This window comes from Grammomys surdaster, unplaced genomic scaffold, assembly GCF_004785775.1.
Source record: "Grammomys surdaster isolate TR1022 unplaced genomic scaffold, NIH_TR_1.0 577, whole genome shotgun sequence".
Classification (NCBI taxonomy): domain Eukaryota; kingdom Metazoa; phylum Chordata; class Mammalia; order Rodentia; family Muridae; genus Grammomys; species Grammomys surdaster.
Window position 1 is genome coordinate 392,123 of NW_021604996.1, and position 11,753 is coordinate 403,875.

At 48.2% G+C, this 11,753-nt stretch overlaps 1 protein-coding gene across 1 annotated transcript in view; it reads left to right on the forward strand.

Moving 5' to 3' along the window:
• Window positions 1-1,424: 1,424 nt before the first annotated feature.
• Window positions 1,425-11,753, forward strand: part of Rasgef1c (RasGEF domain family member 1C) — a gene marked incomplete at its 3' end in the record, with an annotated part of 72,319 nt that continues 61,990 nt past the window's right edge. Inside the window, exon 1 of the mRNA XM_028781900.1 lies at window positions 1,425-1,551. The remainder of the gene's footprint in view (window positions 1,552-11,753) is intronic.

The window sequence follows — 11,753 nt, forward strand, 5'->3', positions numbered from 1 at the left end:
CAACTCTAGACTGCACCCATTAGCTGTCTTCAGGAAACTCCCAAGATTTCCTTTGGCCACACAGTCTCACCACTTACTGGGAAAGGGTTCTTCAGCAAGCTTCACAACTGCCACTTACCCAACACCCATCCCTGGGAAACTTCCCCCTCACCAACCCGGAAGCCCCCACTCCTCTCAAGTTCTCCCACCCTGGATCACTAAGCCCTGTGGCTTTTCTCTTGGAAACAGCCCTTCCTTGTATCTGCCGGATTCACTGACCCTGTTTAGGGTCTGTGCTTCTTAGCCTGCCCCTCTACACTGGTTCCTGCTGCTTGCTTCTCCCTCTCATGCCCTCTCAGGAACAACCCTGTGGGATCAACTTTTGTGGTCCAGACTGCTGTGAATGGAAGATGCAATCGGGAAAACCAAGGCTTAGGGGTTTCTTAGGAGCCATGGCGGTTCAGCTGGGGATGAACCGTCACCTCCTGCTGGGAATGCTTTGGGCAGAACTGGGGCTAAATTTGTCCCTCAGGCAACAATCAAGGACAAGATCTGCCTCTTTGTAGTATTCAGGAGGTTACTCCAACCATACTCCCTTCCACCTTCAAGACTCAAAGACTGTGATTTAACTACCCCAGGAATCAACATTGGGTTTTTTTCTATGTTTTAATAACCAATAAACTCTGCTTAAGTGAATTGAGTTGGGCTTCTGCCACAATTCATCAGGAGGTTCTCCCGAAGCAGAAGACAGATGTCCTGACCTCTGCAGTGAGACACGCCTGGATGGAGCCCAGGCCAAAAGGTCACCAGGTCCTGTGTTGACTCCTTCTTTTCACTTAAAATTATGACCGCCCTCCTTTATCTTTCTAGCATCCCAGTGCCTCCAGAGTCATGAAACGCGGCTGATTTTCTGCTGTGTCCTTCACTATAGAGAGGAGGATGTGTGCAGTCTTTGGCATCCTTTTGATACCTACCCTGTGCCAGTAAGACTCGAGGACCCAGACCACCCAAAGTTCAGTGGCCGTTGTAGGAGAGCCCAGAGGAAAGGCCAGGACTCAGTCTTGAAGCAAGTGTGACCTGGGTCTCAGGATGCCGGAGGCTGGTCCAGAGAAGAGGTATGGCCTGGGGGCAGTTTAAATGCAGAGGCCTCAGAGACCAGGCTCAGGAGCGCACCACAAGAGCAGTTTTAGCAGGCGGGATTTCCCCCAAGCGAGAGGAGACGAACCATATTGGGGGTCCCGAGCGCACTCCTGGACATTGAGCCTTGATCCCAGGAGCTGGGAGCAGAGGCGCGGCTTGGGCAAGGCGGCGGCATGCGGAGTGGACAGGGAGGGCAGCGGGCAGCGCTGCGTTGCGCGGACTCGGGCGGCTCCACCCGCGCTTCCCTGTGCGTCCGCGAGGGGGCTCTGCGCCGCTCCGGCCGGGCCAGGCGCACAGGCGGGCTGCGCGCGGGATCGCGGCGGGCTGCGAGCGGGCGAGCAGGCAGCGCCCGGTCCACGGTGCAGCGGCTGCGACGGGCGCGGCGGGCGCTGCCGATGGGCCGAGCCCGGGCTGCCGGAGCGCCGGGAGCCGGTGAGTAACGCGCGATCGGGAGACACACCTGCGCTGAGGACAAGGGCGTGCGGGGCGCGGCGAGGTCCGCGCGTGGGGCGCGGCAGCGACGTGGGCGGGGACGGCGGATCAGGCCGCGGGCGGGCACGCGCGGGGTTGACCCGGGGCAAGGTGCGCGCGGGGGACAGTGCGCGTGGCCCGGGCCGCGGCGCGCGTGGCGGGGAGGTGGACGACACGGGGCTGAATGGCGCGGGAGCCTCCCGCCCCCCCATACACGCACACCTCCCTAAGGCGCAGGGCGGGCGCGGGATCCCGGGATGGAGGTGCCCTGCAGCGGCTGGAGGCCGGGGACTCAGCAAAGGGCACGCCCCCAGCCGCTGGAAGGAGACCACCTCCCTTCATCCGCTAGTGGCAGAAAAAGCCAGCCTGGGCCCAGAGTCCCCTCCCACATGGGCCTCAGTTTCCCTGGCTCTGAAACGGGCACAGCTAGGCTGACCTATGATGCGTGTGGGAAGGGTGGGAAGGACCTTGGCCTTGTGGTAATCAGAGGACCAGTGTGCCCATGAGGGTCTGTACGGTCATGGCATCTGCTGGGACTCCATGTGTGTCCCTCAGGCAGTGGCAGAGAGCAGGCTCAAGGATGGAGACAGAGAAGCCCTGGAGAGAAGTGGGTGCTCTGAACGCTGCTGTCTGCTCAGCAGCTTAGATGGTGAGGTGGTGGGGTCCCTTGCACTCCAACTGCCCTCCTGCGGCGAAGGACAGGTAAGGGAGGCTGAGAAGGGTTCTGGGAAGACCCACCTGATGTGCAGGACTGTGTTTCCACTTCACAGTCAAGTAAACAGACTCAGGGGCTCGAGGACTTGCTCTGGCCATGAAGTGACAGAGGCGAGGTTCTAGGCTCCTACCCAGTACTTCAGCCACTTTGTCAGGTGCCCTAAGAATGCTGTGTTTGCTGACCACCTACTGTGTGCTCCTTCTCCTGAGCGTTTTTTCCCTCACTGGTGTGAAGGCAGATAACTACCAAGGGAAAAATCAGAAGCCGTTTCAGAAGATCATCTCTAGAAGGGCAATAAAACTGGGGTAATGGACCGGAGAGAGGCAGGTAGTAGGACAGGGCCTGGGCCTAGCCAGAGAAAGTGCCTGTCCCTGGCTAAAGACCTCTGCTGTAAAATCGAAAGTGGAGCCCAAAGGAAAGGGTTGAACAGGTGTAATGTCCCTGGGGCAAGTACGGGTCATGGGTGGGAAGGGCTTTGAACCGGAGAAGTCAGCAGAACTGAGGCTTGGATGTTCTGAGTGCAGTAGGCAGTCCTCGGGGGTTTGGAGTTTGAGCAGAAAGGCTGAGCAGGAGGCAGAGAGGAAGCAGGGTTAGAGTAGCCAGGCAGAGAGAACGCAGACTGGTCTAAGAGATCAGAGGTGTGGAGATATTTGAGAGGATTGTACCCACCCACCCCTGGCGGCATAGCCCCTCAAAGGCCTTCATGCTGGCAAAACCAGAGCCACAAAGAGGCTTATAGCGAGCTGAGGGGCTCAGGTGGAAAGGGAGCCTGGTTTTAATTCAAGTGCTTTCCCACTCTGGTCCAGCAGGGGGCGCGTGAGTGCGGGCGTGGTTGCAGAAGTCCAGTCCTGGTGTTTGGGCTAAGCCCAACTTCTAGAACCTTCTGACTTATCATCAGGTGTCTCGGAGTGCTGGTCCAGTACTCACATTTGTCCTTAACAAATTGAGTAGGCTGCCTAGAAACCACCATCTAGATTGGGTGTGCCCACGGCTATCCTGGTGTCATTGAATCTAGACTTTGCCAGGGAGCCCCAACCAAATCACCTTGAAAAACAAACTAAAAATCCATATTTTGGTCTCTTTTCTCACAGTGAGAACCTGATTCCCAAATCATCAGTATATTTAATCGTTTGCTAGAAGACACACAGATCGTTTCAGAATGAGATGCATAAACCATTACCCACCCAAAACTACTACCTAAGGTTTCGGATGTCGTTGGGTGTGCACCCAGAGCTCTGTGGGTCGTTTTTCAGTCTGATACAGTTTTGGTTTCATGAGTTTTCAGTTGCATTCAGCATGGTTTTACACATCCTTGGTCTTGCACTTTTATTTTTGAATCAGTAAAATATTTTATGGCTCAAAGGTCACAACTACATAAAAGCTATATTTAGAAGTTATTTAGAAGTACAGCCCATCCCTGTATCTTGTCTCATATCAATGCTATCCATTTTAAACAGTTCCTAGATTACTTGTCTATGTTTCTTTTTATCAAAGAAGCCATTTACACATTATATTAGTATCTGTTGCATGCCTCCCCCTTTGTACTGGGACAAAAATTCCACCTAAAAACCAGCTTTCCCTGTCTATAGAGAGACCTTTCCAGTTCTTTTTCACTACTACATAGTACTCCAGTGTGTGGCTGTATCCTAGTTTATTTTATTTGTGTTCTGTGGGTGGATCTTTGATTTTTATTCCAGGCTTTTGATTTTTTTCCCTCAGTCTTTTTAAAAGTTTTATTTTATATGTGTGTGTCGTGTGTGTGTGTGTGTGTGTGTGTGTACTTATGTGGAGGCCGAAAGATGTGTTGGATTCCTTGAAGTTAAAGTTACAGACATTTGTGAGCTTGTATTTATCTTTAATGAATTAAAATATTTGCTTATTTTATTTTTCTTTATCCAAAGGGAAGGAAAAAATGTATTCAGGATCATGGTACAGGGGAGAGCAGTTGAACAAAACGTCTCCCCTTGCTGTGTTTCCAAGTCTGCCAGGGCTCATTTCATTTCAAAGGTTTCCTAGCTGTTCCGTAGAGTTGGTGATATGTGGGGCTGGATTGGGTTAGTGTGTTCACAGTGTGCACATGTTTCTGTGTGCAGGTGCATAAGTGTGTGCGGGTGTGTAGGCCAAAGGATAACCTTGGGCATTATTCCTTAGGCACCCTCTGTCTTACTGTTCTTGAGACAAACCTAGAGCTTGCCAGTTAGTCTGAGATGTCTGGCCAGCGAGCCCCAAGAATCTGCCTTGATGGTGCCTTCCTAGTACCAAGATGAAAGGTATGTGCCACCCTGTTTTGTTACATACATACATACATACATACATACATACATACATACATACATGGGGGCTCAGGCCACTATGCTTGGCTTTAAGAAACTGAGTTCCAAGGATCAGACTCTCGAGGGTGCATGCACTTGTAAAACAAACGCTTCACCAGCTGGGTTTTCTTCTCAGCCACATTTCTATATTAGCTTCTGGAAAAACCACGTCTTTATGCAGTTGAATCATAGGAATCATAGATGTTTTTCTGTTTCAAGGCCGCTTCCACAGGTAAAGCTGTCCTTGAACGGAGTTTTTACATTTCTTTATCCAGGAGAATTTCACCTGGCTTGTTGTTGTTATAAATATTTCCGCCTTCCATTGTATCTCCTAACTGGTTATTATCACTGCACACGTTATGTTTTTCTACTGTTTTAATTTGTTTGTTTTGTAATTGTTTTGTAGATAGCTTGGGTATCTACTGTATCTACACCTCAACAGTCTCATTTTTCTTTACTAATTTTTAGGTATTTTTTATCTTCATCTAATTAGACAAGCTAAATACTTTCAGTTGGGACTAGAGATATGGCTCAGTGGTTGAGAGTACCTCTGCTCTTCCAGAAGACCCAGGTTCAGTTCCCAGCACCTACAACAGGTGGCTTACAACACCTGTAATTCTAGATCTAGAGGGTCCAATGCCCTCTTCTGACCTGCTCAGTGACCTGTACTCATGTGCATATGCACATACTGACACATCAACAAACAGATAAATCCCCTCACTTCACGATTAAATCTTGGATGCAATGGGCATCTTTACCTTGTCCTAGGGCTAGGAAAGATGCAAACTTTAGTTAGAGGAGACAAAGAGGGAGATATGAAGGAAATGCCTTAGTTCATGTTCTGTTCCTTTATAGAATCCAAAATACTGAGTAAACTGTAAACAGTAACTGTTTATTTGGTTCATAGTCTGAAGGCTACAGAGCCCACAATTAAAGGATTGCGTTTGTAAGAGCCATTGTGCCTGGGAACCCCACAGTGGAAGGAGGAAAGACGAGGGGGGAGGGGCAAGTTGATTTTTCTAATGACCCACTCTAGAGATACCTAACCCAGCCTATGAGAATGACAGTTCATTTGTAAGAGCTGAACACAACGTGTGTTTTGTTTTGTTTTGAAATTGGGTCGCCTACCTCATTTTTGTCTTAAAGATAGGGTCTCACTATGTAACCTTGGCTGGCCTGGGACTCAATCTGTAGACTAAGGTGACCTTAAACTCACAGAGATTCACTTGCTTCTGCCTCCCACATGCTGGGAGTAAAGACATGTGCCACCATGCCTCACCCCCAGGTCCTACCTCTATACAGTACTGAGGGTAAAGTCTCTGACACATGGCCTCTGGGAGACGCTCTGACACAAATCATTCATTCATTCCTCTTTTATCGGAAATGTTCTGTTTTTATTGACGCATGTGTATCCGTGAAGCAGTGTGTTATTTCTCCTTGGCACTGTTAGGACAGTGAGGCACATTCGGGGAGATTCCATAATGCCAGATCTGGGACAAAAGCGAGGTAAATGCAGTTGAATCTTAGTCCTCGGCTGTCCCTGACTTCCTGAAAGCAATCCCATGCGGCCATGATGTATCCTGCTTTTAATGTGGTCATATTGGTTAGCTATTGCTGTGTAACAGCTTGTTGGCAGCGACTGGATTACAGCAGCATATGCTCATGACTGCTCAGAGCTGGCTCATAGCTGGTGCTGGCCAGAGTGGAGGCCCCTGTGACCTACTCACTTCTCCTTAGGAGAAGAATCAACACACAAACTCTGGAAGACACCTTCAGCCTTCAGTGGTCACTCACAGTTTCCAGGGGTCATCTCCAGGTCCTTATCACATGGGAGCCTTCACCATGACCACTTATTCCACTAAGCTAGTGAAGAAAGGTCACAGGGCAACATTCCGACAGAGCAAAACTGGGACATCATGGAACCATGGACACAACTCTCTATCAACTTTGATGCTGTTCACCAGTTAGAGGAAAGTGAAAATTCCCACCCACTCTCCAGGGCATGGCTCACAAGAGTGGGATGATGGTTGAGCACTATAGAGATGGGCCACTGTGGTACCAGATTTCAGATTGCTAATGTCTGTTTTTACTGGAGGGCCTGGTGTCATCCATTTCTTGGACCAAGCTTAGCTTGTGACGGTTTCTTTAAGAAGAGTTGCATGAGCAGTGTTTTTTGGTTTTGTTCCTTGTGTATTCCTGATTCTTGAAGGACTAATTGGCTGGTTGTAAAACTAATTGGCTGGTTTCTTAAACTCATTAAGATGGGAACTTGGAGACATCACCAACCTTGGTACTTGGGAAAACTTCATAAAGGTGTACTCTGTCTACATTTACCTTTAAAGAAGAACCACTGTGGGATATTTGCCATGTCTCACTGCTCAGTATTTCTTTTCACTAAACGAATCGAGAATGCTGCTGGAATAAATACGATACTTGAAACCTGATAGTCAAGAGACTCGAGTTAGTACAAAGGAATCAGGCAGTTTAGGAAGCAGTTCCTAAAGATAATGGAAAGCTGCTTCCTCAAAGCTCCGTCCAGACCCCTCTGGTTTCAAGGATAGAGCAGTGTTCTCAACCTTCCTAATGCTCTGACCCTTTTATACAGTTCCTCAGGTTATAGTGACCCCCAACCATAAAATTATTTTGTTGCTACTTCATAACTGTAATTCTGCTACTATTATGAGTTACAGTGTAAATAACTGCTCTGCAGGATATGGATATCTGGCAGACGACTCCAGAATGGTCAGGACCCACAGGTTGAAAATCACTACTTTATGGGGGGGGGAAGGAGGAGGGGTGCAGGGATCTTTGTCATCCTGTTTTGTTTTGTTGAGACAAGGTTTCTCTGTGTAGCCCTGGCTGTCCTGACACTTGCTTTGTAGAATAGGCTGGCCTCCAACTCACAGAGATTCACCTGCCTCTGCCTCCTGAGTGCTGGGATTAAAGATGTGCTCCCCCACTGCCCAGCCTTTGTCATTCCTTTTTATCCTTCATTCTCTTGAGAACATTAGCACCAGCCATGCCTTGTGTTTGTTGACTCTACTGAGGGCTGTTGCACAGGGCATCAGTATTCTAGGTTCTGTAAATCTGACACAAGGATCCCAGCATTTTAACTGGGTAAATGGGGGCTTCTTCTTAGGATTTAGAATGCCAAGCAGCAGTGAGGGCATGTAAGCCTCCTCCGAAAGAATTAAGAGGGAGACAGGGAGAACAAAGGAAGTGACTATGCTAATGATTCTCAGACACCTCCTGTCCTTTCTGAGTCTAGCACTTGAAGCCACCACTGCTCTGAGCAGTCTTTCTTCTGTTGTCTCAAGGTCAGCACCCCCTCCCCTGCACAGAGCGAGTGGTTGTTGAGTATTCACAGAGGTGTGCGTGAATGCTCAACACTCTCAAGTGTCTAAGGTGAACTCCTCCATATATCTCAGTGAGGCTGAACTCCCAGGAAACGCAGAGAGATTAAGGAGTGTTGACGCGTTGACAAGGGATCCGATGTTGGGCTGGCCACAGAGAGAGTGACTTTGTCCTTCCATCACAGATTTGAAGGGAGCCCCATCTGTGTCAGCCTCCAGCCAGAAGCATCTGGCTGTATGTTTGCTGTTGGCGCTGGCTCTTAGGAAGCCTAAATGATGCTCGAGAGTGTTTACACTTCAGTGTTGCTTTGTAGTATAGAGTGCTTCTTGGGTGCCTACTCCCTGCTATCCCTATGCGGGGTACCAGGTCCTTGGGAGCGTTATTTTATGAGAATGGACGTGTGTAAAGGGGGAAACAAATGGTGGGGAAATCCTCTTTGGGAAAGGTTAATAAAGTTGGTCAACTCCTAGCCAGACTGACCACAAGAGAGACATACAAACATACATACAGACAGACAGACAAACAGACAGACATATGGACAAACAGACAGACATATGGACAGACACAGTGAGCAGGAGTGAGAGAGAACAGGTCACCAATATCAGGAACAAAAATGGGGGGAAGACATCATTTCAAATAACACACACATGCACGTGCACGCGCGCAAGAGAGAGAGAGAGAGAGAGAGAGACGGAGGGAGGGAGGAGAAAGGGATAACAAGGTGATTTTAGAAGCATACCAAGACTTTGATACTTTAGGTAGAATGGACAAATGCTTTGAAAGTTGCAGCTTATCAAAAATAATATAAGAAAGAGAAAACCTGCACAATACTATTTTTTTATTAAAGAAATTGAACTTATAATTAAAATTCTCTCTAGATAGAAAATGTCAGGCCCAGGAGCCTTCTGCAGTGGATTCTATCAAATATTTAAGAAAGGAACTCCACACACCTTCATTCTGTCAGTAATAAGCAGCATGTCTGGCAATTGGAATACTGGCCAGGAGGTGGGTGACAGAGGCCCCCAGCATCTTTGGGCAGGGGTATGCACTTCAGGAACCAGTTTGTGAAACCACTTAGTGAAATTGGTCCTGGCTGCATACACTTGCAAGGCTGTAGTCCTGCTCCTGTGGTGTCTGTCCACAGGAGAACTATGTGTCTGAGTTACGATACCTGGCTCGTCATAGCAACAGGAAACAATGTACGTGCATCGTGTTAGATTAAAAAGTAGTGCAGAGAGGATGACACCATTTTTGTAAGATGTAAATGCCAATTATACAATGTAGTGTTTAGAGATGCCTACTTCTGAGAGAAAATGTAGGATAGAGAAATGAGTTTTTAAAGTTCCATTTAGCAAAATATACTGATAGCGCGACCTTGTCACACCTCCATCATGACAGCATGTCATTTTCCACAAGTATAAATATAATTTTTGCTCATAAAAAGTGCTTTAATGGGGAGCTGGGAAGATGGCTCAGTGGGTAAGAGTGCTTGCTGTATAAGTGTGAAGACCGGGTTCGAAACCCTAGCACTGAGGTTAAGACAACACAGTCAGGCATAGTTGTCATACCTGTAACCACAGTATTTCAGGGTGGAGACAGATGGATCCTGGGGAGCTCACAAGCCAGACAGCCTCTAACTAAGACAATGTCTAATAATGATTACTGCTTGAATGGCCAGAGAGTCCCTAGGTATCTAATTTGCTACTGGGATTCATGACACATGCAACACATTCACGCAGACTATTGTGTGACGTGATCCTTTCAACAAGCAAGGGTTGACTGTTCCTTATCCAAGAGGCCTGAAACCAGGAGTTTATATGCTTATGGGATTTTTTTTTTTTTTGGTGAGGTGGGATTATTTACATATATAATAAAGCATGTTAAGAATAGTATCCAAATTTAAACAGGAAATTCTGGTACCACTTGACCACATAGCTGGAAGGTCATCTTATACTGTATTTTCAAATGTGCCTTCATTTTGACTACACCTGTCGAATGACATCAGGTGTGGAATTTCCCACTTGTTGTTTGGTCAGTGCAATAAAAGCTATGGATTTTGGAGCAGCCCACACTTTGGACTTCTAGTCTATAATAAAATACTGAGGTGAGTCCCCACACCCTCTTCCCATGCTCTCTATGGACTGTTCTCACTTTGGATACCACTGATTAATGAAGCCACGTGGCTCAGAGGCCTCTCTGCAGTACGCTTTGGGTGTGGACCCAAGGTGTTCCCGGGTGTGTGTGTCAGGGTGAGGGAGGGGAGGAGTCGCAGTGGGGATTACCTTAAGGGAAGCCGATATAGGGGTATGACGCCCCAGCTTTTCTTGAAAGTCAACCCGAATATGTGTGTCTGGGGAGCGAAGGCGGGATAGTTAGGTTCTAGCATGGTCTCAGTACCTATTCTGCTTCAAGCACTGGACCACCCTATCATCACTGTCCTGAATGGCTGGAGTGAGGTGGTATATCAAATGTGCAGGGGCTCCAGGCCTTCTTTCTTTTTTTACCTTTAAAATATTTATTTTTAGATTGGCTTATTAGTATTCATTTATGGGCTGCAACACTGTCCTACCATATACATACACAATATACAATGATGATATGCACAGGTTTCTCCTTTCCATCCCCTCCGATGTGACAGATTCTTTGTTCTGGGACCCTTCAAATCCTCCCACTGAGGCTGCTCACCTAATTGTTGACTGAGTGACTCTACTGTGCTATAGAACATTGGACATCCTTTCTTACCACCCCGCCGTATCTTCATGTTCATTATCTGAACTCTGCCCTACTCAGTCATTCCCATGGTTCCCCGCCAACCTCCAGCAAACTCCATGCACAAGAGGTAGAAAAGCGAGGAGTGGGACCTGAGGTACTGAGCCACAACAGATGGAGACCATGCCTGCAAATGCAGGCCTCACGGCACAGTCAGTTTCCAGGCCCTGACCACTCTGCTTTCAGACTTGGGACCCTGAGCTGGCTCTGGGTCCTCAGAAGTCAGTCACGTTCTGTAGTCCCCTAGAGGGATTTGCTATCTACTGGTGACAAATTCCCATCAAACTGTTTAACTTCCCAGCACCTCAGTATCTGGTAACAGCATTCATCAGTCATTTGGGAAGTGGCCATGTCTGGACCACATCAGGGCTTTCCCCCGCTTAGTGCTTCTGGCCGTGGGGCTGCTTTGACAAGCCCTTTAAGGATAAAAAATGGCACACACAGAGGTCTTGTGAGCCTGTGCGAGGCAGATTGCGGGAAAGGCTTAAAGAGGCTGAGATGACAGAGTGTGTGACAGCTGCTCAGGGGACAAGAATTGCAGGTCCCCAGTGGCCTATGGTTTGCAAACAGATGTTTGGGCATGAACACAGCCAAATTGTATAGCACTCCTGGTGATGGGAGGGGCGCCAAGTGCTTCGGGTTACTCTTCTGAAACATTCTCAGGGAAAATGTACTTCTATTTTGCAAACAGCAAGCCTAAGACGGAGGAACAAATTAGGTTATTGTGCCGTAACCAATTCCATATGCAGAGCCGTTGACAGAGGCATAGTTTACATAATGAATGGGATCAGCAGGACTGCCACTCACCTTAATGAGGAGAGAGAGCAACAGGGAACCTGGTGTCCCCTCCTGCCACATCTTTCCCCCAGCTCAGACAGGGACCAGGACCCAGCAGGTCTGCCTGCCAAAGCCCAAGGTCACACAGCATCTAAGCTTGCCAGGACTTCCAGGAAGAAAGTCATAGGCTCTCCTCATTTTCCCCCAACCTTTTCTTACATGAAATTTCAAAAAAA